Genomic DNA, 23,572 nt, shown 5'->3' on the forward strand with positions numbered 1-23,572 from the left:
CGCGGGAAGGCGCGCCCGGCGTCCCAGCAGAGTGACGGCCGAATTGGCGGGCGCACCGCCGCGTGTGTGAGACGCACTGCTGCTCGTTGCACCCCCTGTCATTCGCTGGGCGCGTGCAGCCTTTGACACAAGCGGAGGACGCATCTTGTCCCTGGTGTTCAGCGGAAGGCCTGTGCGGGGTGTGGCAGTGTCGTGCTGGAGGGCCCACTGGTAGCGATGTGGGCTTCCTCGCCTCGCCTCGCCTCGCCTCGCCTCGCCTCACACCAGGTGTCTGCGTAGTTTGCAGTGCATTCGCACCATTCCTGTCCCTGTCCCTGTCCCCGTCCCGACTTGTCCCGACTTTGCTCGACTGCCGCTCGCTGCCGCTCGGGTCGTGGTCCATATGACAGCGCAAGCATGACAAACGTCTGCGGGACGAGACGAGACGAGACGAGACGAGACGACTAAGGAATAAATTCGTGGTTACAAATCAAATTTGGAACTCTACACTCCTACACAACAATAGGCGGTGACGTATTTCAGAAATCATCTGCCGATTCGTACTGTTTTGTCGTTTTCAAAGTCTTCTTGGCAAACTTGGTTAGCACATTCTCCCTCAAACAGAGTTAATTACTGCATTTTCGTACCATTACAGTAGTTTAAAAGGCTTAAGGAAGCATCTTTGTCACAACAGAAAGGTAGTTTGAAAATTGGGCTGGCGACATAACAAAAAAAAAAAAAAACAGGAAGGGAGCCAACAGCACCCGGGTTTCCCAGGCGGTCACCCATCCAAGTACTAGACGGGCCCGATGATGCTTAACTTCGGTGATCGGACGAGAACCGGTGTATTCATCATGGTATGGCCGTTGGCGCTCATCTAATGTAGGAGCACGGCAGAATTCGCGTTCGGCTTTTCTCCCAACACACAAAATGTTAGTTTTCGGCCGCATTTGACGAAAGCGCTTCCTTCCGCAACCGCCAGTTCCTCGAGGACGGCGCGGGGAGGCGCGCCCGGCGTCCCAGCAGAGTGACGGCCGAATTGGCGGGCGCACCGCCGCGTGTGTGAGACGCACTGCTACTCGTTGCACCCCCTGTCATTCGCTGGGCGCGTGCAGCCTTCGACACTAGCGGAGGACGCATCTTGTCCCTGGTGTTCAGCGGAGGGCCTGTGCGGGGTGTGGCAGTGTCGTGCTGGAGGGCCCACTGGTAGCGATGTGGGCTTCCTCGCCTCGCCTCGCCTCGCCTCGCCTCACACCAGGTGTCTGCGTAAGTTTGCAGTGCATTCGCACCATTCCTATCCCTGTCCCTGTCCCCGTCCCGACTTGTCCCGACTTTGCTCGACTGCCGCTCGCTGCCGCTCGGGTCGTAGTCCATATGACAGCGCAAGCACGACAAACGTCTGCGGGACGAGACGAGACGAGACGACTAAGGAATAAATTCGTGGTTACAAATCAAATTTGGAACTCTACACTCCTACACAACAATAGGCGGTGACGTATTTCAGAAATCATCTGCCGATTCGTACTGTTTTGTCGTTTTCAAAGTCTTCTTGGCAAACTTGGTTAGCACATTCTCCCTCAAACAGAGTTAATTACTGCATTTTCGTACCATTACAGTAGTTTAAAAGGCTTAAGGAAGCATCTTTGTCACAACAGAAAGGTAGTTTGAAAATTGGGCTGGCGACATAACAAAAAAAAAAAACAGGAAGGGAGCCAACAGCACCCGGGTTTCCCAGGCGGTCACCCATCCAAGTACTAGACGGGCCCGATGATGCTTAACTTCGGTGATCGGACGAGAACCGGTGTATTCATCATGGTATGGCCGTTGGCGCTCATCTAATGTAGGAGCACGGCAGAATTCTCGTTCGGCTTTTCTCCCAACACACAAAATGTTAGTTTTCGGCCGCATTTGACGAAAGCGCTTCCTTCCGCAACCGCCAGTTCCTCGAGGACGGCGCGGGAAGGCGCGCCCGGCGTCCCAGCAGAGTGACGGCCGAATTGGCGGGCGCACCGCCGCGTGTGTGAGACGCACTGCTGCTCGTTGCACCCCCTGTCATTCGCTGGGCGCGTGCAGCCTTTGACACAAGCGGAGGACGCATCTTGTCCCTGGTGTTCAGCGGAAGGCCTGTGCGGGGTGTGGCAGTGTCGTGCTGGAGGGCCCACTGGTAGCGATGTGGGCTTCCTCGCCTCGCCTCGCCTCGCCTCGCCTCGCCTCACACCAGGTGTCTGCGTAGTTTGCAGTGCATTCGCACCATTCCTGTCCCTGTCCCTGTCCCCGTCCCGACTTGTCCCGACTTTGCTCGACTGCCGCTCGCTGCCGCTCGGGTCGTGGTCCATATGACAGCGCAAGCATGACAAACGTCTGCGGGACGAGACGAGACGAGACGAGACGAGACGACTAAGGAATAAATTCGTGGTTACAAATCAAATTTGGAACTCTACACTCCTACACAACAATAGGCGGTGACGTATTTCAGAAATCATCTGCCGATTCGTACTGTTTTGTCGTTTTCAAAGTCTTCTTGGCAAACTTGGTTAGCACATTCTCCCTCAAACAGAGTTAATTACTGCATTTTCGTACCATTACAGTAGTTTAAAAGGCTTAAGGAAGCATCTTTGTCACAACAGAAAGGTAGTTTGAAAATTGGGCTGGCGACATAACAAAAAAAAAAAAAAACAGGAAGGGAGCCAACAGCACCCGGGTTTCCCAGGCGGTCACCCATCCAAGTACTAGACGGGCCCGATGATGCTTAACTTCGGTGATCGGACGAGAACCGGTGTATTCATCATGGTATGGCCGTTGGCGCTCATCTAATGTAGGAGCACGGCAGAATTCGCGTTCGGCTTTTCTCCCAACACACAAAATGTTAGTTTTCGGCCGCATTTGACGAAAGCGCTTCCTTCCGCAACCGCCAGTTCCTCGAGGACGGCGCGGGGAGGCGCGCCCGGCGTCCCAGCAGAGTGACGGCCGAATTGGCGGGCGCACCGCCGCGTGTGTGAGACGCACTGCTACTCGTTGCACCCCCTGTCATTCGCTGGGCGCGTGCAGCCTTCGACACTAGCGGAGGACGCATCTTGTCCCTGGTGTTCAGCGGAGGGCCTGTGCGGGGTGTGGCAGTGTCGTGCTGGAGGGCCCACTGGTAGCGATGTGGGCTTCCTCGCCTCGCCTCGCCTCGCCTCGCCTCACACCAGGTGTCTGCGTAAGTTTGCAGTGCATTCGCACCATTCCTATCCCTGTCCCTGTCCCCGTCCCGACTTGTCCCGACTTTGCTCGACTGCCGCTCGCTGCCGCTCGGGTCGTAGTCCATATGACAGCGCAAGCACGACAAACGTCTGCGGGACGAGACGAGACGAGACGACTAAGGAATAAATTCGTGGTTACAAATCAAATTTGGAACTCTACACTCCTACACAACAATAGGCGGTGACGTATTTCAGAAATCATCTGCCGATTCGTACTGTTTTGTCGTTTTCAAAGTCTTCTTGGCAAACTTGGTTAGCACATTCTCCCTCAAACAGAGTTAATTACTGCATTTTCGTACCATTACAGTAGTTTAAAAGGCTTAAGGAAGCATCTTTGTCACAACAGAAAGGTAGTTTGAAAATTGGGCTGGCGACATAACAAAAAAAAAAAAACAGGAAGGGAGCCAACAGCACCCGGGTTTCCCAGGCGGTCACCCATCCAAGTACTAGACGGGCCCGATGATGCTTAACTTCGGTGATCGGACGAGAACCGGTGTATTCATCATGGTATGGCCGTTGGCGCTCATCTAATGTAGGAGCACGGCAGAATTCTCGTTCGGCTTTTCTCCCAACACACAAAATGTTAGTTTTCGGCCGCATTTGACGAAAGCGCTTCCTTCCGCAACCGCCAGTTCCTCGAGGACGGCGCGGGAAGGCGCGCCCGGCGTCCCAGCAGAGTGACGGCCGAATTGGCGGGCGCACCGCCGCGTGTGTGAGACGCACTGCTGCTCGTTGCACCCCCTGTCATTCGCTGGGCGCGTGCAGCCTTTGACACAAGCGGAGGACGCATCTTGTCCCTGGTGTTCAGCGGAAGGCCTGTGCGGGGTGTGGCAGTGTCGTGCTGGAGGGCCCACTGGTAGCGATGTGGGCTTCCTCGCCTCGCCTCGCCTCGCCTCGCCTCGCCTCACACCAGGTGTCTGCGTAGTTTGCAGTGCATTCGCACCATTCCTGTCCCTGTCCCTGTCCCCGTCCCGACTTGTCCCGACTTTGCTCGACTGCCGCTCGCTGCCGCTCGGGTCGTGGTCCATATGACAGCGCAAGCACGACAAACGTCTGCGGGACGAGACGAGACGAGACGAGACGAGACGACTAAGGAATAAATTCGTGGTTACAAATCAAATTTGGAACTCTACACTCCTACACAACAATAGGCGGTGACGTATTTCAGAAATCATCTGCCGATTCGTACTGTTTTGTCGTTTTCAAAGTCTTCTTGGCAAACTTGGTTAGCACATTCTCCCTCAAACAGAGTTAATTACTGCATTTTCGTACCATTACAGTAGTTTAAAAGGCTTAAGGAAGCATCTTTGTCACAACAGAAAGGTAGTTTGAAAATTGGGCTGGCGACATAACAAAAAAAAAAAAAACAGGAAGGGAGCCAACAGCACCCGGGTTTCCCAGGCGGTCACCCATCCAAGTACTAGACGGGCCCGATGATGCTTAACTTCGGTGATCGGACGAGAACCGGTGTATTCATCATGGTATGGCCGTTGGCGCTCATCTAATGTAGGAGCACGGCAGAATTCGCGTTCGGCTTTTCTCCCAACACACAAAATGTTAGTTTTCGGCCGCATTTGACGAAAGCGCTTCCTTCCGCAACCGCCAGTTCCTCGAGGACGGCGCGGGGAGGCGCGCCCGGCGTCCCAGCAGAGTGACGGCCGAATTGGCGGGCGCACCGCCGCGTGTGTGAGACGCACTGCTACTCGTTGCACCCCCTGTCATTCGCTGGGCGCGTGCAGCCTTCGACACTAGCGGAGGACGCATCTTGTCCCTGGTGTTCAGCGGAGGGCCTGTGCGGGGTGTGGCAGTGTCGTGCTGGAGGGCCCACTGGTAGCGATGTGGGCTTCCTCGCCTCGCCTCGCCTCGCCTCGCCTCACACCTGGTGTCTGCGTAAGTTTGCAGTGCATTCGCACCATTCCTATCCCTGTCCCTGTCCCCGTCCCGACTTGTCCCGACTTTGCTCGACTGCCGCTCGCTGCCGCTCGGGTCGTAGTCCATATGACAGCGCAAGCACGACAAACGTCTGCGGGACGAGACGAGACGAGACGACTAAGGAATAAATTCGTGGTTACAAATCAAATTTGGAACTCTACACTCCTACACAACAATAGGCGGTGACGTATTTCAGAAATCATCTGCCGATTCGTACTGTTTTGTCGTTTTCAAAGTCTTCTTGGCAAACTTGGTTAGCACATTCTCCCTCAAACAGAGTTAATTACTGCATTTTCGTACCATTACAGTAGTTTAAAAGGCTTAAGGAAGCATCTTTGTCACAACAGAAAGGTAGTTTGAAAATTGGGCTGGCGACATAACAAAAAAAAAAAACAGGAAGGGAGCCAACAGCACCCGGGTTTCCCAGGCGGTCACCCATCCAAGTACTAGACGGGCCCGATGATGCTTAACTTCGGTGATCGGACGAGAACCGGTGTATTCATCATGGTATGGCCGTTGGCGCTCATCTAATGTAGGAGCACGGCAGAATTCTCGTTCGGCTTTTCTCCCAACACACAAAATGTTAGTTTTCGGCCGCATTTGACGAAAGCGCTTCCTTCCGCAACCGCCAGTTCCTCGAGGACGGCGCGGGAAGGCGCGCCCGGCGTCCCAGCAGAGTGACGGCCGAATTGGCGGGCGCACCGCCGCGTGTGTGAGACGCACTGCTGCTCGTTGCACCCCCTGTCATTCGCTGGGCGCGTGCAGCCTTTGACACAAGCGGAGGACGCATCTTGTCCCTGGTGTTCAGCGGAAGGCCTGTGCGGGGTGTGGCAGTGTCGTGCTGGAGGGCCCACTGGTAGCGATGTGGGCTTCCTCGCCTCGCCTCGCCTCGCCTCGCCTCGCCTCACACCAGGTGTCTGCGTAGTTTGCAGTGCATTCGCACCATTCCTGTCCCTGTCCCTGTCCCCGTCCCGACTTGTCCCGACTTTGCTCGACTGCCGCTCGCTGCCGCTCGGGTCGTGGTCCATATGACAGCGCAAGCACGACAAACGTCTGCGGGACGAGACGAGACGAGACGAGACGAGACGACTAAGGAATAAATTCGTGGTTACAAATCAAATTTGGAACTCTACACTCCTACACAACAATAGGCGGTGACGTATTTCAGAAATCATCTGCCGATTCGTACTGTTTTGTCGTTTTCAAAGTCTTCTTGGCAAACTTGGTTAGCACATTCTCCCTCAAACAGAGTTAATTACTGCATTTTCGTACCATTACAGTAGTTTAAAAGGCTTAAGGAAGCATCTTTGTCACAACAGAAAGGTAGTTTGAAAATTGGGCTGGCGACATAACAAAAAAAAAAAAAAACAGGAAGGGAGCCAACAGCACCCGGGTTTCCCAGGCGGTCACCCATCCAAGTACTAGACGGGCCCGATGATGCTTAACTTCGGTGATCGGACGAGAACCGGTGTATTCATCATGGTATGGCCGTTGGCGCTCATCTAATGTAGGAGCACGGCAGAATTCGCGTTCGGCTTTTCTCCCAACACACAAAATGTTAGTTTTCGGCCGCATTTGACGAAAGCGCTTCCTTCCGCAACCGCCAGTTCCTCGAGGACGGCGCGGGGAGGCGCGCCCGGCGTCCCAGCAGAGTGACGGCCGAATTGGCGGGCACACCGCCGCGTGTGTGAGACGCACTGCTACTCGTTGCACCCCCTGTCATTCGCTGGGCGCGTGCAGCCTTCGACACTAGCGGAGGACGCATCTTGTCCCTGGTGTTCAGCGGAGGGCCTGTGCGGGGTGTGGCAGTGTCGTGCTGGAGGGCCCACTGGTAGCGATGTGGGCTTCCTCGCCTCGCCTCGCCTCGCCTCACACCAGGTGTCTGCGTAAGTTTGCAGTGCATTCGCACCATTCCTATCCCTGTCCCTGTCCCCGTCCCGACTTGTCCCGACTTTGCTCGACTGCCGCTCGCTGCCGCTCGGGTCGTAGTCCATATGACAGCGCAAGCACGACAAACGTCTGCGGGACGAGACGAGACGAGACGACTAAGGAATAAATTCGTGGTTACAAATCAAATTTGGAACTCTACACTCCTACACAACAATAGGCGGTGACGTATTTCAGAAATCATCTGCCGATTCGTACTGTTTTGTCGTTTTCAAAGTCTTCTTGGCAAACTTGGTTAGCACATTCTCCCTCAAACAGAGTTAATTACTGCATTTTCGTACCATTACAGTAGTTTAAAAGGCTTAAGGAAGCATCTTTGTCACAACAGAAAGGTAGTTTGAAAATTGGGCTGGCGACATAACAAAAAAAAAAAACAGGAAGGGAGCCAACAGCACCCGGGTTTCCCAGGCGGTCACCCATCCAAGTACTAGACGGGCCCGATGATGCTTAACTTCGGTGATCGGACGAGAACCGGTGTATTCATCATGGTATGGCCGTTGGCGCTCATCTAATGTAGGAGCACGGCAGAATTCTCGTTCGGCTTTTCTCCCAACACACAAAATGTTAGTTTTCGGCCGCATTTGACGAAAGCGCTTCCTTCCGCAACCGCCAGTTCCTCGAGGACGGCGCGGGAAGGCGCGCCCGGCGTCCCAGCAGAGTGACGGCCGAATTGGCGGGCGCACCGCCGCGTGTGTGAGACGCACTGCTGCTCGTTGCACCCCCTGTCATTCGCTGGGCGCGTGCAGCCTTTGACACAAGCGGAGGACGCATCTTGTCCCTGGTGTTCAGCGGAAGGCCTGTGCGGGGTGTGGCAGTGTCGTGCTGGAGGGCCCACTGGTAGCGATGTGGGCTTCCTCGCCTCGCCTCGCCTCGCCTCGCCTCGCCTCACACCAGGTGTCTGCGTAGTTTGCAGTGCATTCGCACCATTCCTGTCCCTGTCCCTGTCCCCGTCCCGACTTGTCCCGACTTTGCTCGACTGCCGCTCGCTGCCGCTCGGGTCGTGGTCCATATGACAGCGCAAGCACGACAAACGTCTGCGGGACGAGACGAGACGAGACGAGACGAGACGACTAAGGAATAAATTCGTGGTTACAAATCAAATTTGGAACTCTACACTCCTACACAACAATAGGCGGTGACGTATTTCAGAAATCATCTGCCGATTCGTACTGTTTTGTCGTTTTCAAAGTCTTCTTGGCAAACTTGGTTAGCACATTCTCCCTCAAACAGAGTTAATTACTGCATTTTCGTACCATTACAGTAGTTTAAAATGCTTAAGGAAGCATCTTTGTCACAACAGAAAGGTAGTTTGAAAATTGGGCTGGCGACATAACAAAAAAAAAAACAGGAAGGGAGCCAACAGCACCCGGGTTTCCCAGGCGGTCACCCATCCAAGTACTAGCCGGGCCCGATGATGCTTAACTTCGGTGATCGGACGAGAACCGGTGTATTCATCATGGTATGGCCGTTGGCGCTCATCTAATGTAGGAGCACGGCAGAATTCGCGTTCGGCTTTTCTCCCAACACACAAAATGTTAGTTTTCGGCCGCATTTGACGAAAGCGCTTCCTTCCGCAACCGCCAGTTCCTCGAGGACGGCGCGGGGAGGCGCGCCCGGCGTCCCAGCAGAGTGACGGCCGAATTGGCGGGCGCACCGCCGCGTGTGTGAGACGCACTGCTGCTCGTTGCACCCCCTGTCATTCGCTGGGCGCGTGCAGCCTTCGACACTAGCGGAGGACGCATCTTGTCCCTGGTGTTCAGCGGAGGGCCTGTGCGGGGTGTGGCAGTGTCGTGCTGGAGGGCCCACTGGTAGCGATGTGGGCTTCCTCGCCTCGCCTCGCCTCGCCTCACACCAGGTGTCTGCGTAGTTTGCAGTGCATTCGCACCATTCCTATCCCTGTCCCTGTCCCCGTCCCGACTTGTCCCGACTTTGCTCGACTGCCGCTCGCTGCCGCTCGGGTCGTGGTCCATATGACAGCGCAAGCACGACAAACGTCTGCGGGACGAGACGAGACGAGACGACTAAGGAATAAATTCGTGGTTACAAATCAAATTTGGAACTCTACACTCCTACACAACAATAGGCGGTGACGTATTTCAGAAATCACCTGCCGATTCGTACTGTTTTGTCGTTTTCAAAGTCTTTTTGGCAAACTTGGTTAGCACATTCTCCCTCAAACTGAGTTAATTACTGCATTTTCGTACCATTACAGTAGTTTAAAAGGCTTAAGGAAGCATCTTTGTCACAACAGAAAGGTAGTTTGAAATTTGGGATGGCGACATAACAAAAAAAAAAAAAAAACAGGAAGGGAGCCAACAGCACCCGGGTTTCCCAGGCGGTCACCCATCCAAGTACTAGCCGGGCCCGATGATGCTTAACTTCGGTGATCGGACGAGAACCGGTGTATTCATCATGGTATGGCCGTTGGCGCTCATCTAATGTAGGAGCACGGCAGAATTCGCGTTCGGCTTTTCTCCCAACACACAAAATGTTAGTTTTCGGCCGCATTTGACGAAAGCGCTTCCTTCCGCAACCGCCAGTTCCTCGAGGACGGCGCGGGGAGGCGCGCCCGGCGTCCCAGCAGAGTGACGGCCGAATTGGCGGGCGCACCGCCGCGTGTGTGAGACGCACTGCTGCTCGTTGCACCCCCTGTCATTCGCTGGGCGCGTGCAGCCTTCGACACTAGCGGAGGACGCATCTTGTCCCTGGTGTTCAGCGGAGGGCCTGTGCGGGGTGTGGCAGTGTCGTGCTGGAGGGCCCACTGGTAGCGATGTGGGCTTCCTCGCCTCGCCTCGCCTCGCCTCACACCAGGTGTCTGCGTAGTTTGCAGTGCATTCGCACCATTCCTATCCCTGTCCCTGTCCCCGTCCCGACTTGTCCCGACTTTGCTCGACTGCCGCTCGCTGCCGCTCGGGTCGTGGTCCATATGACAGCGCAAGCACGACAAACGTCTGCGGGACGAGACGAGACGAGACGAGACGACTAAGGAATAAGTTCGTGGTTACAAATCAAATTTGGAACTCAACACACCTACACAACAATAGGCGGTGACGTATTTCAGAAATCACCTGCCGATTCGTACTGTTTTGTCGTTTTCAAAGTCTTCTTGGCAAACTTGGTTAGCACATTCTCCCTCAAACTGAGTTAATTACTGCATTTTCGTTCCATTACAGTAGTTTAAAAGGCTTAAGGAAGCATCTTTGTCACAACAGAAAGGTAGTTTGAAAATTGGGCTGGCGACATAACAAAAAAAAAACAGTAAGGGAGCCAACAGCACCCGGGTTTCCCAGGCGGTCACCCATCCAAGTACTAGACGGGCCCGATGATGCTTAACTTCGGTGATCGGACGAGAACCGGTGTATTCATCATGGTATGGCCGTTGGCGCTCATCTAATGTAGGAGCACGGCAGAATTCTCGTTCGGCTTTTCTCCCAACACACAAAATGTTAGTTTTCGGCCGCATTTGACGAAAGCGCTTCCTTCCGCAACCGCCAGTTCCTCGAGGACGGCGCGGGAAGGCGCGCCCGGCGTCCCAGCAGAGTGACGGCCGAATTGGCGGGCGCACCGCCGCGTGTGTGAGACGCACTGCTGCTCGTTGCACCCCCTGTCATTCGCTGGGCGCGTGCAGCCTTTGACACAAGCGGAGGACGCATCTTGTCCCTGGTGTTCAGCGGAAGGCCTGTGCGGGGTGTGGCAGTGTCGTGCTGGAGGGCCCACTGGTAGCGATGTGGGCTTCCTCGCCTCGCCTCGCCTCGCCTCGCCTCGCCTCACACCAGGTGTCTGCGTAGTTTGCAGTGCATTCGCACCATTCCTGTCCCTGTCCCTGTCCCCGTCCCGACTTGTCCCGACTTTGCTCGACTGCCGCTCGCTGCCGCTCGGGTCGTAGTCCATATGACAGCGCAAGCACGACAAACGTCTGCGGGACGAGACGAGACGAGACGACTAAGGAATAAATTCGTGGTTACAAATCAAATTTGGAACTCTACACTCCTACACAACAATAGGCGGTGACGTATTTCAGAAATCATCTGCCGATTCGTACTGTTTTGTCGTTTTCAAAGTCTTCTTGGCAAACTTGGTTAGCACATTCTCCCTCAAACAGAGTTAATTACTGCATTTTCATACCATTACAGTAGTTTAAAAGGCTTAAGGAAGCATCTTTGTCACAACAGAAAGGTAGTTTGAAAATTGGGCTGGCGACATAACAAAAAAAAAAAACAGGAAGGGAGCCAACAGCACCCGGGTTTCCCAGGCGGTCACCCATCCAAGTACTAGACGGGCCCGATGATGCTTAACTTCGGTGATCGGACGAGAACCGGTGTATTCATCATGGTATGGCCGTTGGCGCTCATCTAATGTAGGAGCACGGCAGAATTCTCGTTCGGCTTTTCTCCCAACACACAAAATGTTAGTTTTCGGCCGCATTTGACGAAAGCGCTTCCTTCCGCAACCGCCAGTTCCTCGAGGACGGCGCGGGAAGGCGCGCCCGGCGTCCCAGCAGAGTGACGGCCGAATTGGCGGGCGCACCGCCGCGTGTGTGAGACGCACTGCTGCTCGTTGCACCCCCTGTCATTCGCTGGGCGCGTGCAGCCTTTGACACAAGCGGAGGACGCATCTTGTCCCTGGTGTTCAGCGGAAGGCCTGTGCGGGGTGTGGCAGTGTCGTGCTGGAGGGCCCACTGGTAGCGATGTGGGCTTCCTCGCCTCGCCTCGCCTCGCCTCGCCTCGCCTCACACCAGGTGTCTGCGTAGTTTGCAGTGCATTCGCACCATTCCTGTCCCTGTCCCTGTCCCCGTCCCGACTTGTCCCGACTTTGCTCGACTGCCGCTCGCTGCCGCTCGGGTCGTGGTCCATATGACAGCGCAAGCACGACAAACGTCTGCGGGACGAGACGAGACGAGACGAGACGAGACGACTAAGGAATAAATTCGTGGTTACAAATCAAATTTGGAACTCTACACTCCTACACAACAATAGGCGGTGACGTATTTCAGAAATCATCTGCCGATTCGTACTGTTTTGTCGTTTTCAAAGTCTTCTTGGCAAACTTGGTTAGCACATTCTCCCTCAAACAGAGTTAATTACTGCATTTTCGTACCATTACAGTAGTTTAAAAGGCTTAAGGAAGCATCTTTGTCACAACAGAAAGGTAGTTTGAAAATTGGGCTGGCGACATAACAAAAAAAAAAAAAACAGGAAGGGAGCCAACAGCACCCGGGTTTCCCAGGCGGTCACCCATCCAAGTACTAGACGGGCCCGATGATGCTTAACTTCGGTGATCGGACGAGAACCGGTGTATTCATCATGGTATGGCCGTTGGCGCTCATCTAATGTAGGAGCACGGCAGAATTCGCGTTCGGCTTTTCTCCCAACACACAAAATGTTAGTTTTCGGCCGCATTTGACGAAAGCGCTTCCTTCCGCAACCGCCAGTTCCTCGAGGACGGCGCGGGGAGGCGCGCCCGGCGTCCCAGCAGAGTGACGGCCGAATTGGCGGGCACACCGCCGCGTGTGTGAGACGCACTGCTACTCGTTGCACCCCCTGTCATTCGCTGGGCGCGTGCAGCCTTCGACACTAGCGGAGGACGCATCTTGTCCCTGGTGTTCAGCGGAGGGCCTGTGCGGGGTGTGGCAGTGTCGTGCTGGAGGGCCCACTGGTAGCGATGTGGGCTTCCTCGCCTCGCCTCGCCTCGCCTCACACCAGGTGTCTGCGTAAGTTTGCAGTGCATTCGCACCATTCCTATCCCTGTCCCTGTCCCCGTCCCGACTTGTCCCGACTTTGCTCGACTGCCGCTCGCTGCCGCTCGGGTCGTAGTCCATATGACAGCGCAAGCACGACAAACGTCTGCGGGACGAGACGAGACGAGACGACTAAGGAATAAATTCGTGGTTACAAATCAAATTTGGAACTCTACACTCCTACACAACAATAGGCGGTGACGTATTTCAGAAATCATCTGCCGATTCGTACTGTTTTGTCGTTTTCAAAGTCTTCTTGGCAAACTTGGTTAGCACATTCTCCCTCAAACAGAGTTAATTACTGCATTTTCGTACCATTACAGTAGTTTAAAAGGCTTAAGGAAGCATCTTTGTCACAACAGAAAGGTAGTTTGAAAATTGGGCTGGCGACATAACAAAAAAAAAAACAGGAAGGGAGCCAACAGCACCCGGGTTTCCCAGGCGGTCACCCATCCAAGTACTAGCCGGGCCCGATGATGCTTAACTTCGGTGATCGGACGAGAACCGGTGTATTCATCATGGTATGGCCGTTGGCGCTCATCTAATGTAGGAGCACGGCAGAATTCGCGTTCGGCTTTTCTCCCAACACACAAAATGTTAGTTTTCGGCCGCATTTGACGAAAGCGCTTCCTTCCGCAACCGCCAGTTCCTCGAGGACGGCGCGGGGAGGCGCGCCCGGCGTCCCAGCAGAGTGACGGCCGAATTGGCGGGCGCACCGCCGCGTGTGTGAGACGCACTGCTGCTCGTTGCACCCCCTGTCATTCGCTGGGCGCGTGCAGCCTTCGACACTAGCGGAGGACGCATCTTGTCCCTGGTGTTCAGCGGAGGGCCTGTGCGGGGTGTGGCAGTGTCGTGCTGGAGGGCCCACTGGTAGCGATGTGGGCTTCCTCGCCTCGCCTCGCCTCGCCTCACACCAGGTGTCTGCGTAGTTTGCAGTGCATTCGCACCATTCCTATCCCTGTCCCTGTCCCCGTCCCGACTTGTCCCGACTTTGCTCGACTGCCGCTCGCTGCCGCTCGGGTCGTGGTCCATATGACAGCGCAAGCACGACAAACGTCTGCGGGACGAGACGAGACGAGACGACTAAGGAATAAATTCGTGGTTACAAATCAAATTTGGAACTCTACACTCCTACACAACAATAGGCGGTGACGTATTTCAGAAATCACCTGCCGATTCGTACTGTTTTGTCGTTTTCAAAGTCTTTTTGGCAAACTTGGTTAGCACATTCTCCCTCAAACTGAGTTAATTACTGCATTTTCGTACCATTACAGTAGTTTAAAAGGCTTAAGGAAGCATCTTTGTCACAACAGAAAGGTAGTTTGAAATTTGGGATGGCGACATAACAAAAAAAAAAAAAAAAACAGGAAGGGAGCCAACAGCACCCGGGTTTCCCAGGCGGTCACCCATCCAAGTACTAGCCGGGCCCGATGATGCTTAACTTCGGTGATCGGACGAGAACCGGTGTATTCATCATGGTATGGCCGTTGGCGCTCATCTAATGTAGGAGCACGGCAGAATTCGCGTTCGGCTTTTCTCCCAACACACAAAATGTTAGTTTTCGGCCGCATTTGACGAAAGCGCTTCCTTCCGCAACCGCCAGTTCCTCGAGGACGGCGCGGGGAGGCGCGCCCGGCGTCCCAGCAGAGTGACGGCCGAATTGGCGGGCGCACCGCCGCGTGTGTGAGACGCACTGCTGCTCGTTGCACCCCCTGTCATTCGCTGGGCGCGTGCAGCCTTCGACACTAGCGGAGGACGCATCTTGTCCCTGGTGTTCAGCGGAGGGCCTGTGCGGGGTGTGGCAGTGTCGTGCTGGAGGGCCCACTGGTAGCGATGTGGGCTTCCTCGCCTCGCCTCGCCTCGCCTCACACCAGGTGTCTGCGTAGTTTGCAGTGCATTCGCACCATTCCTATCCCTGTCCCTGTCCCCGTCCCGACTTGTCCCGACTTTGCTCGACTGCCGCTCGCTGCCGCTCGGGTCGTGGTCCATATGACAGCGCAAGCACGACAAACGTCTGCGGGACGAGACGAGACGAGACGAGACGACTAAGGAATAAGTTCGTGGTTACAAATCAAATTTGGAACTCAACACACCTACACAACAATAGGCGGTGACGTATTTCAGAAATCACCTGCCGATTCGTACTGTTTTGTCGTTTTCAAAGTCTTCTTGGCAAACTTGGTTAGCACATTCTCCCTCAAACTGAGTTAATTACTGCATTTTCGTTCCATTACAGTAGTTTAAAAGGCTTAAGGAAGCATCTTTGTCACAACAGAAAGGTAGTTTGAAAATTGGGCTGGCGACATAACAAAAAAAAAACAGTAAGGGAGCCAACAGCACCCGGGTTTCCCAGGCGGTCACCCATCCAAGTACTAGACGGGCCCGATGATGCTTAACTTCGGTGATCGGACGAGAACCGGTGTATTCATCATGGTATGGCCGTTGGCGCTCATCTAATGTAGGAGCACGGCAGAATTCTCGTTCGGCTTTTCTCCCAACACACAAAATGTTAGTTTTCGGCCGCATTTGACGAAAGCGCTTCCTTCCGCAACCGCCAGTTCCTCGAGGACGGCGCGGGAAGGCGCGCCCGGCGTCCCAGCAGAGTGACGGCCGAATTGGCGGGCGCACCGCCGCGTGTGTGAGACGCACTGCTGCTCGTTGCACCCCCTGTCATTCGCTGGGCGCGTGCAGCCTTTGACACAAGCGGAGGACGCATCTTGTCCCTGGTGTTCAGCGGAAGGCCTGTGCGGGGTGTGGCAGTGTCGTGCTGGAGGGCCCACTGGTAGCGATGTGGGCTTCCTCGCCTCGCCTCGCCTCGCCTCGCCTCGCCTCACACCAGGTGTCTGCGTAGTTTGCAGTGCATTCGCACCATTCCTGTCCCTGTCCCTGTCCCCGTCCCGACTTGTCCCGACTTTGCTCGACTGCCGCTCGCTGCCGCTCGGGTCGTGGTCCATATGACAGCGCAAGCACGACAAACGTCTGCGGGACGAGACGAGACGAGACGAGACGAGACGACTAAGGAATAAATTCGTGGTTACAAATCAAATTTGGAACTCTACACTCCTACACAACAATAGGCGGTGACGTATTTCAGAAATCATCTGCCGATTCGTACTGTTTTGTCGTTTTCAAAGTCTTCTTGGCAAACTTGGTTAGCACATTCTCCCTCAAACAGAGTTAATTACTGCATTTTCGTACCATTACAGTAGTTTAAAAGGCTTAAGGAAGCATCTTTGTCACAACAGAAAGGTAGTTTGAAAATTGGGCTGGCGACATAACAAAAAAAAAAAAAAACAGGAAGGGAGCCAACAGCACCCGGGTTTCCCAGGCGGTCACCCATCCAAGTACTAGACGGGCCCGATGATGCTTAACTTCTGTGATCGGACGAGAACCGGTGTATTCATCATGGTATGGCCGTTGGCGCTCATCTAATGTAGGAGCACGGCAGAATTCGCGTTCGGCTTTTCTCCCAACACACAAAATGTTAGTTTTCGGCCGCATTTGACGAAAGCGCTTCCTTCCGCAACCGCCAGTTCCTCGAGGACGGCGCGGGGAGGCGCGCCCGGCGTCCCAGCAGAGTGACGGCCGAATTGGCGGGCGCACCGCCGCGTGTGTGAGACGCACTGCTGCTCGTTGCACCCCCTGTCATTCGCTGGGCGCGTGCAGCCTTCGACACTAGCGGAGGACGCATCTTGTCCCTGGTGTTCAGCGGAGGGCCTGTGCGGGGTGTGGCAGTGTCGTGCTGGAGGGCCCACTGGTAGCGATGTGGGCTTCCTCGCCTCGCCTCGCCTCGCCTCGCCTCACACCAGGTGTCTGCGTAAGTTTGCAGTGCATTCGCACCATTCCTATCCCTGTCCCTGTCCCCGTCCCGACTTGTCCCGACTTTGCTCGACTGCCGCTCGCTGCCGCTCGGGTCGTAGTCCATATGACAGCGCAAGCACGACAAACGTCTGCGGGACGAGACGAGACGAGACGACTAAGGAATAAATTCGTGGTTACAAATCAAATTTGGAACTCTACACTCCTACACAACAATAGGCGGTGACGTATTTCAGAAATCATCTGCCGATTCGTACTGTTTTGTCGTTTTCAAAGTCTTCTTGGCAAACTTGGTTAGCACATTCTCCCTCAAACAGAGTTAATTACTGCATTTTCGTACCATTACAGTAGTTTAAAAGGCTTAAGGAAGCATCTTTGTCACAACAGAAAGGTAGTTTGAAAATTGGGCTGGCGACATAACAAAAAAAAAAAACAGGAAGGGAGCCAACAGCACCCGGGTTTCCCAGGCGGTCACCCATCCAAGTACTAGCCGGGCCCGATGATGCTTAACTTCGGTGATCGGACGAGAACCGGTGTATTCATCATGGTATGGCCGTTGGCGCTCATCTAATGTAGGAGCACGGCAGAATTCGCGTTCGGCTTTTCTCCCAACACACAAAATGTTAGTTTTCGGCCGCATTTGACGAAAGCGCTTCCTTCCGCAACCGCCAGTTCCTCGAGGACGGCGCGGGGAGGCGCGCCCGGCGTCCCAGCAGAGTGACGGCCGAATTGGCGGGCGCACCGCCGCGTGTGTGAGACGCACTGCTGCTCGTTGCACCCCCTGTCATTCGCTGGGCGCGTGCAGCCTTCGACACTAGCGGAGGACGCATCTTGTCCCTGGTGTTCAGCGGAGGGCCTGTGCGGGGTGTGGCAGTGTCGTGCTGGAGGGCCCACTGGTAGCGATGTGGGCTTCCTCGCCTCGCCTCGCCTCGCCTCACACCAGGTGTCTGCGTAGTTTGCAGTGCATTCGCACCATTCCTATCCCTGTCCCTGTCCCCGTCCCGACTTGTCCCGACTTTGCTCGACTGCCGCTCGCTGCCGCTCGGGTCGTGGTCCATATGACAGCGCAAGCACGACAAACGTCTGCGGGACGAGACGAGACGAGACGAGACGACTAAGGAATAAGTTCGTGGTTACAAATCAAATTTGGAACTCAACACACCTACACAACAATAGGCGGTGACGTATTTCAGAAATCACCTGCCGATTCGTACTGTTTTGTCATTTTCAAAGTCTTCTTGGCAAACTTGGTTAGCACATTCTCCCTCAAACTGAGTTAATTACTGCATTTTCGTTCCATTACAGTAGTTTAAAAGGCTTAAGGAAGCATCTTTGTCACAACAGAAAGGTAGTTTGAAAATTGGGCTGGCGACATAACAAAAAAAAAACAGTAAGGGAGCCAACAGCACCCGGGTTTCCCAGGCGGTCACCCATCCAAGTACTAGACGGGCCCGATGATGCTTAACTTCGGTGATCGGACGAGAACCGGTGTATTCATCATGGTATGGCCGTTGGCGCTCATCTAATGTAGGAGCACGGCAGAATTCTCGTTCGGCTTTTCTCCCAACACACAAAATGTTAGTTTTCGGCCGCATTTGACGAAAGCGCTTCCTTCCGCAACCGCCAGTTCCTCGAGGACGGCGCGGGAAGGCGCGCCCGGCGTCCCAGCAGAGTGACGGCCGAATTGGCGGGCGCACCGCCGCGTGTGTGAGACGCACTGCTGCTCGTTGCACCCCCTGTCATTCGCTGGGCGCGTGCAGCCTTTGACACAAGCGGAGGACGCATCTTGTCCCTGGTGTTCAGCGGAAGGCCTGTGCGGGGTGTGGCAGTGTCGTGCTGGAGGGCCCACTGGTAGCGATGTGGGCTTCCTCGCCTCGCCTCGCCTCGCCTCGCCTCGCCTCACACCAGGTGTCTGCGTAGTTTGCAGTGCATTCGCACCATTCCTGTCCCTGTCCCTGTCCCCGTCCCGACTTGTCCCGACTTTGCTCGACTGCCGCTCGCTGCCGCTCGGGTCGTGGTCCATATGACAGCGCAAGCACGACAAACGTCTGCGGGACGAGACGAGACGAGACGAGACGAGACGACTAAGGAATAAATTCGTGGTTACAAATCAAATTTGGAACTCTACACTCCTACACAACAATAGGCGGTGACGTATTTCAGAAATCATCTGCCGATTCGTACTGTTTTGTCGTTTTCAAAGTCTTCTTGGCAAACTTGGTTAGCACATTCTCCCTCAAACAGAGTTAATTACTGCATTTTCGTACCATTACAGTAGTTTAAAAGGCTTAAGGAAGCATCTTTGTCACAACAGAAAGGTAGTTTGAAAATTGGGCTGGCGACATAACAAAAAAAAAAAAAACAGGAAGGGAGCCAACAGCACCCGGGTTTCCCAGGCGGTCACCCATCCAAGTACTAGACGGGCCCGATGATGCTTAACTTCTGTGATCGGACGAGAACCGGTGTATTCATCATGGTATGGCCGTTGGCGCTCATCTAATGTAGGAGCACGGCAGAATTCGCGTTCGGCTTTTCTCCCAACACACAAAATGTTAGTTTTCGGCCGCATTTGACGAAAGCGCTTCCTTCCGCAACCGCCAGTTCCTCGAGGACGGCGCGGGGAGGCGCGCCCGGCGTCCCAGCAGAGTGACGGCCGAATTGGCGGGCGCACCGCCGCGTGTGTGAGACGCACTGCTGCTCGTTGCACCCCCTGTCATTCGCTGGGCGCGTGCAGCCTTCGACACTAGCGGAGGACGCATCTTGTCCCTGGTGTTCAGCGGAGGGCCTGTGCGGGGTGTGGCAGTGTCGTGCTGGAGGGCCCACTGGTAGCGATGTGGGCTTCCTCGCCTCGCCTCGCCTCGCCTCGCCTCACACCAGGTGTCTGCGTAAGTTTGCAGTGCATTCGCACCATTCCTATCCCTGTCCCTGTCCCCGTCCCGACTTGTCCCGACTTTGCTCGACTGCCGCTCGCTGCCGCTCGGGTCGTAGTCCATATGACAGCGCAAGCACGACAAACGTCTGCGGGACGAGACGAGACGAGACGACTAAGGAATAAATTCGTGGTTACAAATCAAATTTGGAACTCTACACTCCTACACAACAATAGGCGGTGACGTATTTCAGAAATCATCTGCCGATTCGTACTGTTTTGTCGTTTTCAAAGTCTTCTTGGCAAACTTGGTTAGCACATTCTCCCTCAAACAGAGTTAATTACTGCATTTTCGTACCATTACAGTAGTTTAAAAGGCTTAAGGAAGCATCTTTGTCACAACAGAAAGGTAGTTTGAAAATTGGGCTGGCGACATAACAAAAAAAAAAAAACAGGAAGGGAGCCAACAGCACCCGGGTTTCCCAGGCGGTCACCCATCCAAGTACTAGACGGGCCCGATGATGCTTAACTTCGGTGATCGGACGAGAACCGGTGTATTCATCATGGTATGGCCGTTGGCGCTCATCTAATGTAGGAGCACGGCAGAATTCTCGTTCGGCTTTTCTCCCAACACACAAAATGTTAGTTTTCGGCCGCATTTGACGAAAGCGCTTCCTTCCGCAACCGCCAGTTCCTCGAGGACGGCGCGGGAAGGCGCGCCCGGCGTCCCAGCAGAGTGACGGCCGAATTGGCGGGCGCACCGCCGCGTGTGTGAGACGCACTGCTGCTCGTTGCACCCCCTGTCATTCGCTGGGCGCGTGCAGCCTTTGCCACAAGCGGAGGACGCATCTTGTCCCTGGTGTTCAGCGGAAGGCCTGTGCGGGGTGTGGCAGTGTCGTGCTGGAGGGCCCACTGGTAGCGATGTGGGCTTCCTCGCCTCGCCTCGCCTCGCCTCGCCTCACACCAGGTGTCTGCGTAGTTTGCAGTGCATTCGCACCATTCCTGTCCCTGTCCCTGTCCCCGTCCCGACTTGTCCCGACTTTGCTCGACTGCCGCTCGCTGCCGCTCGGGTCGTGGTCCATATGACAGCGCAAGCACGACAAACGTCTGCGGGACGAGACGAGACGAGACGAGACGAGACGACTAAGGAATAAATTCGTGGTTACAAATCAAATTTGGAACTCTACACTCCTACACAACAATAGGCGGTGACGTATTTCAGAAATCATCTGCCGATTCGTACTGTTTTGTCGTTTTCAAAGTCTTCTTGGCAAACTTGGTTAGCACATTCTCCCTCAAACAGAGTTAATTACTGCATTTTCGTACCATTACAGTAGTTTAAAAGGCTTAAGGAAGCATCTTTGTCACAACAGAAAGGTAGTTTGAAAATTGGGCTTTCGACATAACAAAAAAAAAAAAAACAGGAAGGGAGCCAACAGCACCCGGGTTTCCCAGGCGGTCACCCATCCAAGTACTAGACGGGCCCGATGATGCTTAACTTCTGTGATCGGACGAGAACCGGTGTATTCATCATGGTATGGCCGTTGGCGCTCATCTAATGTAGGAGCACGGCAGAATTCTCGTTCGGCTTTTCTCCCAACACACAAAATGTTAGTTTTCGGCCGCATTTGACGAAAGCGCTTCCTTCCGCAACCGCCAGTTCCTCGAGGACGGCGCGGGGAGGCGCGCCCGGCGTCCCAGCAGAGTGACGGCCGAATTGGCGGGCGCACCGCCGCGTGTGTGAGACGCACTGCTGCTCGTTGCACCCCCTGTCATTCGCTGGGCGCGTGCAGCCTTCGACACTAGCGGAGGACGCATCTTGTCCCTGGTGTTCAGCGGAGGGCCTGTGCGGGGTGTGGCAGTGTCGTGCTGGAGGGCCCACTGGTAGCGATGTGGGCTTCCTCGCCTCGCCTCGCCTCGCCTCGCCTCACACCAGGTGTCTGCGTAAGTTTGCAGTGCATTCGCACCATTCCTATCCCTGTCCCTGTCCCCGTCCCGACTTGTCCCGACTTTGCTCGACTGCCGCTCGCTGCCGCTCGGGTCGTAGTCCATATGACAGCGCAAGCACGACAAACGTCTGCGGGACGAGACGAGACGAGACGACTAAGGAATAAATTCGTGGTTACAAATCAAATTTGGAACTCTACACTCCTACACAACAATAGGCGGTGACGTATTTCAGAAATCATCTGCCGATTCGTACTGTTTTGTCGTTTTCAAAGTCTTCTTGGCAAACTTGGTTAGCACATTCTCCCTCAAACAGAGTTAATTACTGCATTTTCGTACCATTACAGTAGTTTAAAAGGCTTAAGGAAGCATCTTTGTCACAACAGAAAGGTAGTTTGAAAATTGGGCTGGCGACATAACAAAAAAAAAAAACAGGAAGGGAGCCAACAGCACCCGGGTTTCCCAGGCGGTCACCCATCCAAGTACTAGACGGGCCCGATGATGCTTAACTTCGGTGATCGGACGAGAACCGGTGTATTCATCATGGTATGGCCGTTGGCGCTCATCTAATGTAGGAGCACGGCAGAATTCTCGTTCGGCTTTTCTCCCAACACACAAAATGTTAGTTTTCGGCCGCATTTGACGAAAGCGCTTCCTTCCGCAACCGCCAGTTCCTCGAGGACGGCGCGGGAAGGCGCGCCCGGCGTCCCAGCAGAGTGACGGCCGAATTGGCGGGCGCACCGCCGCGTGTGTGAGACGCACTGCTGCTCGTTGCACCCCCTGTCATTCGCTGGGCGCGTGCAGCCTTTGCCACAAGCGGAGGACGCATCTTGTCCCTGGTGTTCAGCGGAAGGCCTGTGCGGGGTGTGGCAGTGTCGTGCTGGAGGGCCCACTGGTAGCGATGTGGGCTTCCTCGCCTCGCCTCGCCTCGCCTCGCCTCACACCAGGTGTCTGCGTAGTTTGCAGTGCATTCGCACCATTCCTGTCCCTGTCCCTGTCCCCGTCCCGACTTGTCCCGACTTTGCTCGACTGCCGCTCGCTGCCGCTCGGGTCGTGGTCCATATGACAGCGCAAGCACGACAAACGTCTGCGGGACGAGACGAGACGAGACGAGACGAGACGACTAAGGAATAAATTCGTGGTTACAAATCAAATTTGGAACTCTACACTCCTACACAACAATAGGCGGTGACGTATTTCAGAAATCATCTGCCGATTCGTACTGTTTTGTCGTTTTCAAAGTCTTCTTGGCAAACTTGGTTAGCACATTCTCCCTCAAACAGAGTTAATTACTGCATTTTCGTACCATTACAGTAGTTTAAAAGGCTTAAGGAAGCATCTTTGTCACAACAGAAAGGTAGTTTGGAAATTGGGCTGGCGACATAACAAAAAAAAAAAAAAACAGGAAGGGAGCCAACAGCACCCGGGTTTCCCAGGCGGTCACCCACCCAAGTACTAGACGGACCCGATGATGCTTAACTTCGGTGATCGGACGAGAACCGGTGTATTCATCATGGTATGGCCGTTGGCGCTCATCTAATGTAGGAGCACGGCAGAATTCGCGTTCGGCTTTTCTCCCAACACACAAAATGTTAGTTTTCGGCCGCATTTGACGAAAGCGCTTCCTTCCGCAACCGCCAGTTCCTCGAGGACGGCGCGGGGAGGCGCGCCCGGCGTCCCAGCAGAGTGACGGCCGAATTGGCGGGCGCACCGCCGCGTGTGTGAGACGCACTGCTGCTCGTTGCACCCCCTGTCATTCGCTGGGCGCGTGCAGCCTTCGACACTAGCGGAGGACGCATCTTGTCCCTGGTGTTCAGCGGAGGGCCTGTGCGGGGTGTGGCAGTGTCGTGCTGGAGGGCCCACTGGTAGCGATGTGGGCTTCCTCGCCTCGCCTCGCCTCGCCTCGCCTCACACCAGGTGTCTGCGTAAGTTTGCAGTGCATTCGCACCATTCCTATCCCTGTCCCTGTCCCCGTCCCGACTTGTCCCGACTTTGCTCGACTGCCGCTCGCTGCCGCTCGGGTCGTAGTCCATATGACAGCGCAAGCACGACAAACGTCTGCGGGACGAGACGAGACGAGACGACTAAGGAATAAATTCG

The 23,572-nt window shown here is 54.8% G+C and overlaps 24 non-coding genes across 24 annotated transcripts; all 24 read right to left on the minus strand.

The window, feature by feature from the left end:
- Nucleotides 1-731: 731 nt before the first annotated feature.
- LOC126089064 (5S ribosomal RNA) lies at nt 732-850 on the minus strand. The gene has a single exon (XR_007520408.1). It is a non-coding gene; the product is annotated as a 5S ribosomal RNA (ribosomal RNA).
- An 839-nt stretch (nt 851-1,689) lies between these two features.
- On the minus strand, nt 1,690-1,808 carry LOC126089065 (5S ribosomal RNA). The gene has a single exon (XR_007520409.1). It is a non-coding gene; the product is annotated as a 5S ribosomal RNA (ribosomal RNA).
- An 856-nt stretch (nt 1,809-2,664) lies between these two features.
- On the minus strand, nt 2,665-2,783 carry LOC126089066 (5S ribosomal RNA). The gene has a single exon (XR_007520410.1). It is a non-coding gene; the product is annotated as a 5S ribosomal RNA (ribosomal RNA).
- An 840-nt stretch (nt 2,784-3,623) lies between these two features.
- LOC126089067 (5S ribosomal RNA) lies at nt 3,624-3,742 on the minus strand. The gene has a single exon (XR_007520411.1). It is a non-coding gene; the product is annotated as a 5S ribosomal RNA (ribosomal RNA).
- Nucleotides 3,743-4,597: 855 nt separating this feature from the next.
- Nucleotides 4,598-4,716, minus strand: LOC126089068 (5S ribosomal RNA). Its single transcript, XR_007520412.1, has one exon. It is a non-coding gene; the product is annotated as a 5S ribosomal RNA (ribosomal RNA).
- Nucleotides 4,717-5,555: 839 nt separating this feature from the next.
- On the minus strand, nt 5,556-5,674 carry LOC126089069 (5S ribosomal RNA). The gene has a single exon (XR_007520413.1). It is a non-coding gene; the product is annotated as a 5S ribosomal RNA (ribosomal RNA).
- Nucleotides 5,675-6,530: 856 nt separating this feature from the next.
- On the minus strand, nt 6,531-6,649 carry LOC126089071 (5S ribosomal RNA). The gene has a single exon (XR_007520414.1). It is a non-coding gene; the product is annotated as a 5S ribosomal RNA (ribosomal RNA).
- Nucleotides 6,650-7,483: 834 nt separating this feature from the next.
- On the minus strand, nt 7,484-7,602 carry LOC126089073 (5S ribosomal RNA). Its single transcript, XR_007520416.1, has one exon. It is a non-coding gene; the product is annotated as a 5S ribosomal RNA (ribosomal RNA).
- Nucleotides 7,603-8,454: 852 nt separating this feature from the next.
- On the minus strand, nt 8,455-8,573 carry LOC126090202 (5S ribosomal RNA). The gene has a single exon (XR_007521062.1). It is a non-coding gene; the product is annotated as a 5S ribosomal RNA (ribosomal RNA).
- Nucleotides 8,574-9,410: 837 nt separating this feature from the next.
- Nucleotides 9,411-9,529, minus strand: LOC126090204 (5S ribosomal RNA). Its single transcript, XR_007521064.1, has one exon. It is a non-coding gene; the product is annotated as a 5S ribosomal RNA (ribosomal RNA).
- An 836-nt stretch (nt 9,530-10,365) lies between these two features.
- On the minus strand, nt 10,366-10,484 carry LOC126089074 (5S ribosomal RNA). Its single transcript, XR_007520417.1, has one exon. It is a non-coding gene; the product is annotated as a 5S ribosomal RNA (ribosomal RNA).
- Nucleotides 10,485-11,327: 843 nt separating this feature from the next.
- LOC126089075 (5S ribosomal RNA) lies at nt 11,328-11,446 on the minus strand. The gene has a single exon (XR_007520418.1). It is a non-coding gene; the product is annotated as a 5S ribosomal RNA (ribosomal RNA).
- An 855-nt stretch (nt 11,447-12,301) lies between these two features.
- On the minus strand, nt 12,302-12,420 carry LOC126089076 (5S ribosomal RNA). The gene has a single exon (XR_007520419.1). It is a non-coding gene; the product is annotated as a 5S ribosomal RNA (ribosomal RNA).
- Nucleotides 12,421-13,253: 833 nt separating this feature from the next.
- Nucleotides 13,254-13,372, minus strand: LOC126090205 (5S ribosomal RNA). The gene has a single exon (XR_007521065.1). It is a non-coding gene; the product is annotated as a 5S ribosomal RNA (ribosomal RNA).
- An 838-nt stretch (nt 13,373-14,210) lies between these two features.
- Nucleotides 14,211-14,329, minus strand: LOC126090206 (5S ribosomal RNA). The gene has a single exon (XR_007521066.1). It is a non-coding gene; the product is annotated as a 5S ribosomal RNA (ribosomal RNA).
- An 836-nt stretch (nt 14,330-15,165) lies between these two features.
- Nucleotides 15,166-15,284, minus strand: LOC126089077 (5S ribosomal RNA). The gene has a single exon (XR_007520420.1). It is a non-coding gene; the product is annotated as a 5S ribosomal RNA (ribosomal RNA).
- An 856-nt stretch (nt 15,285-16,140) lies between these two features.
- Nucleotides 16,141-16,259, minus strand: LOC126089394 (5S ribosomal RNA). The gene has a single exon (XR_007520721.1). It is a non-coding gene; the product is annotated as a 5S ribosomal RNA (ribosomal RNA).
- Nucleotides 16,260-17,098: 839 nt separating this feature from the next.
- On the minus strand, nt 17,099-17,217 carry LOC126090207 (5S ribosomal RNA). Its single transcript, XR_007521067.1, has one exon. It is a non-coding gene; the product is annotated as a 5S ribosomal RNA (ribosomal RNA).
- Nucleotides 17,218-18,053: 836 nt separating this feature from the next.
- LOC126089078 (5S ribosomal RNA) lies at nt 18,054-18,172 on the minus strand. Its single transcript, XR_007520421.1, has one exon. It is a non-coding gene; the product is annotated as a 5S ribosomal RNA (ribosomal RNA).
- An 855-nt stretch (nt 18,173-19,027) lies between these two features.
- On the minus strand, nt 19,028-19,146 carry LOC126089395 (5S ribosomal RNA). Its single transcript, XR_007520722.1, has one exon. It is a non-coding gene; the product is annotated as a 5S ribosomal RNA (ribosomal RNA).
- An 840-nt stretch (nt 19,147-19,986) lies between these two features.
- On the minus strand, nt 19,987-20,105 carry LOC126089079 (5S ribosomal RNA). Its single transcript, XR_007520422.1, has one exon. It is a non-coding gene; the product is annotated as a 5S ribosomal RNA (ribosomal RNA).
- An 850-nt stretch (nt 20,106-20,955) lies between these two features.
- LOC126089396 (5S ribosomal RNA) lies at nt 20,956-21,074 on the minus strand. Its single transcript, XR_007520723.1, has one exon. It is a non-coding gene; the product is annotated as a 5S ribosomal RNA (ribosomal RNA).
- Nucleotides 21,075-21,913: 839 nt separating this feature from the next.
- On the minus strand, nt 21,914-22,032 carry LOC126089080 (5S ribosomal RNA). The gene has a single exon (XR_007520423.1). It is a non-coding gene; the product is annotated as a 5S ribosomal RNA (ribosomal RNA).
- An 851-nt stretch (nt 22,033-22,883) lies between these two features.
- LOC126089385 (5S ribosomal RNA) lies at nt 22,884-23,002 on the minus strand. Its single transcript, XR_007520712.1, has one exon. It is a non-coding gene; the product is annotated as a 5S ribosomal RNA (ribosomal RNA).
- Between the last annotated feature and the right edge of the window lie 570 nt (nt 23,003-23,572).

Source organism: Schistocerca cancellata, chromosome 6 (genome assembly GCF_023864275.1).
Source record: "Schistocerca cancellata isolate TAMUIC-IGC-003103 chromosome 6, iqSchCanc2.1, whole genome shotgun sequence".
Lineage (NCBI taxonomy): Eukaryota > Metazoa > Arthropoda > Insecta > Orthoptera > Acrididae > Schistocerca > Schistocerca cancellata.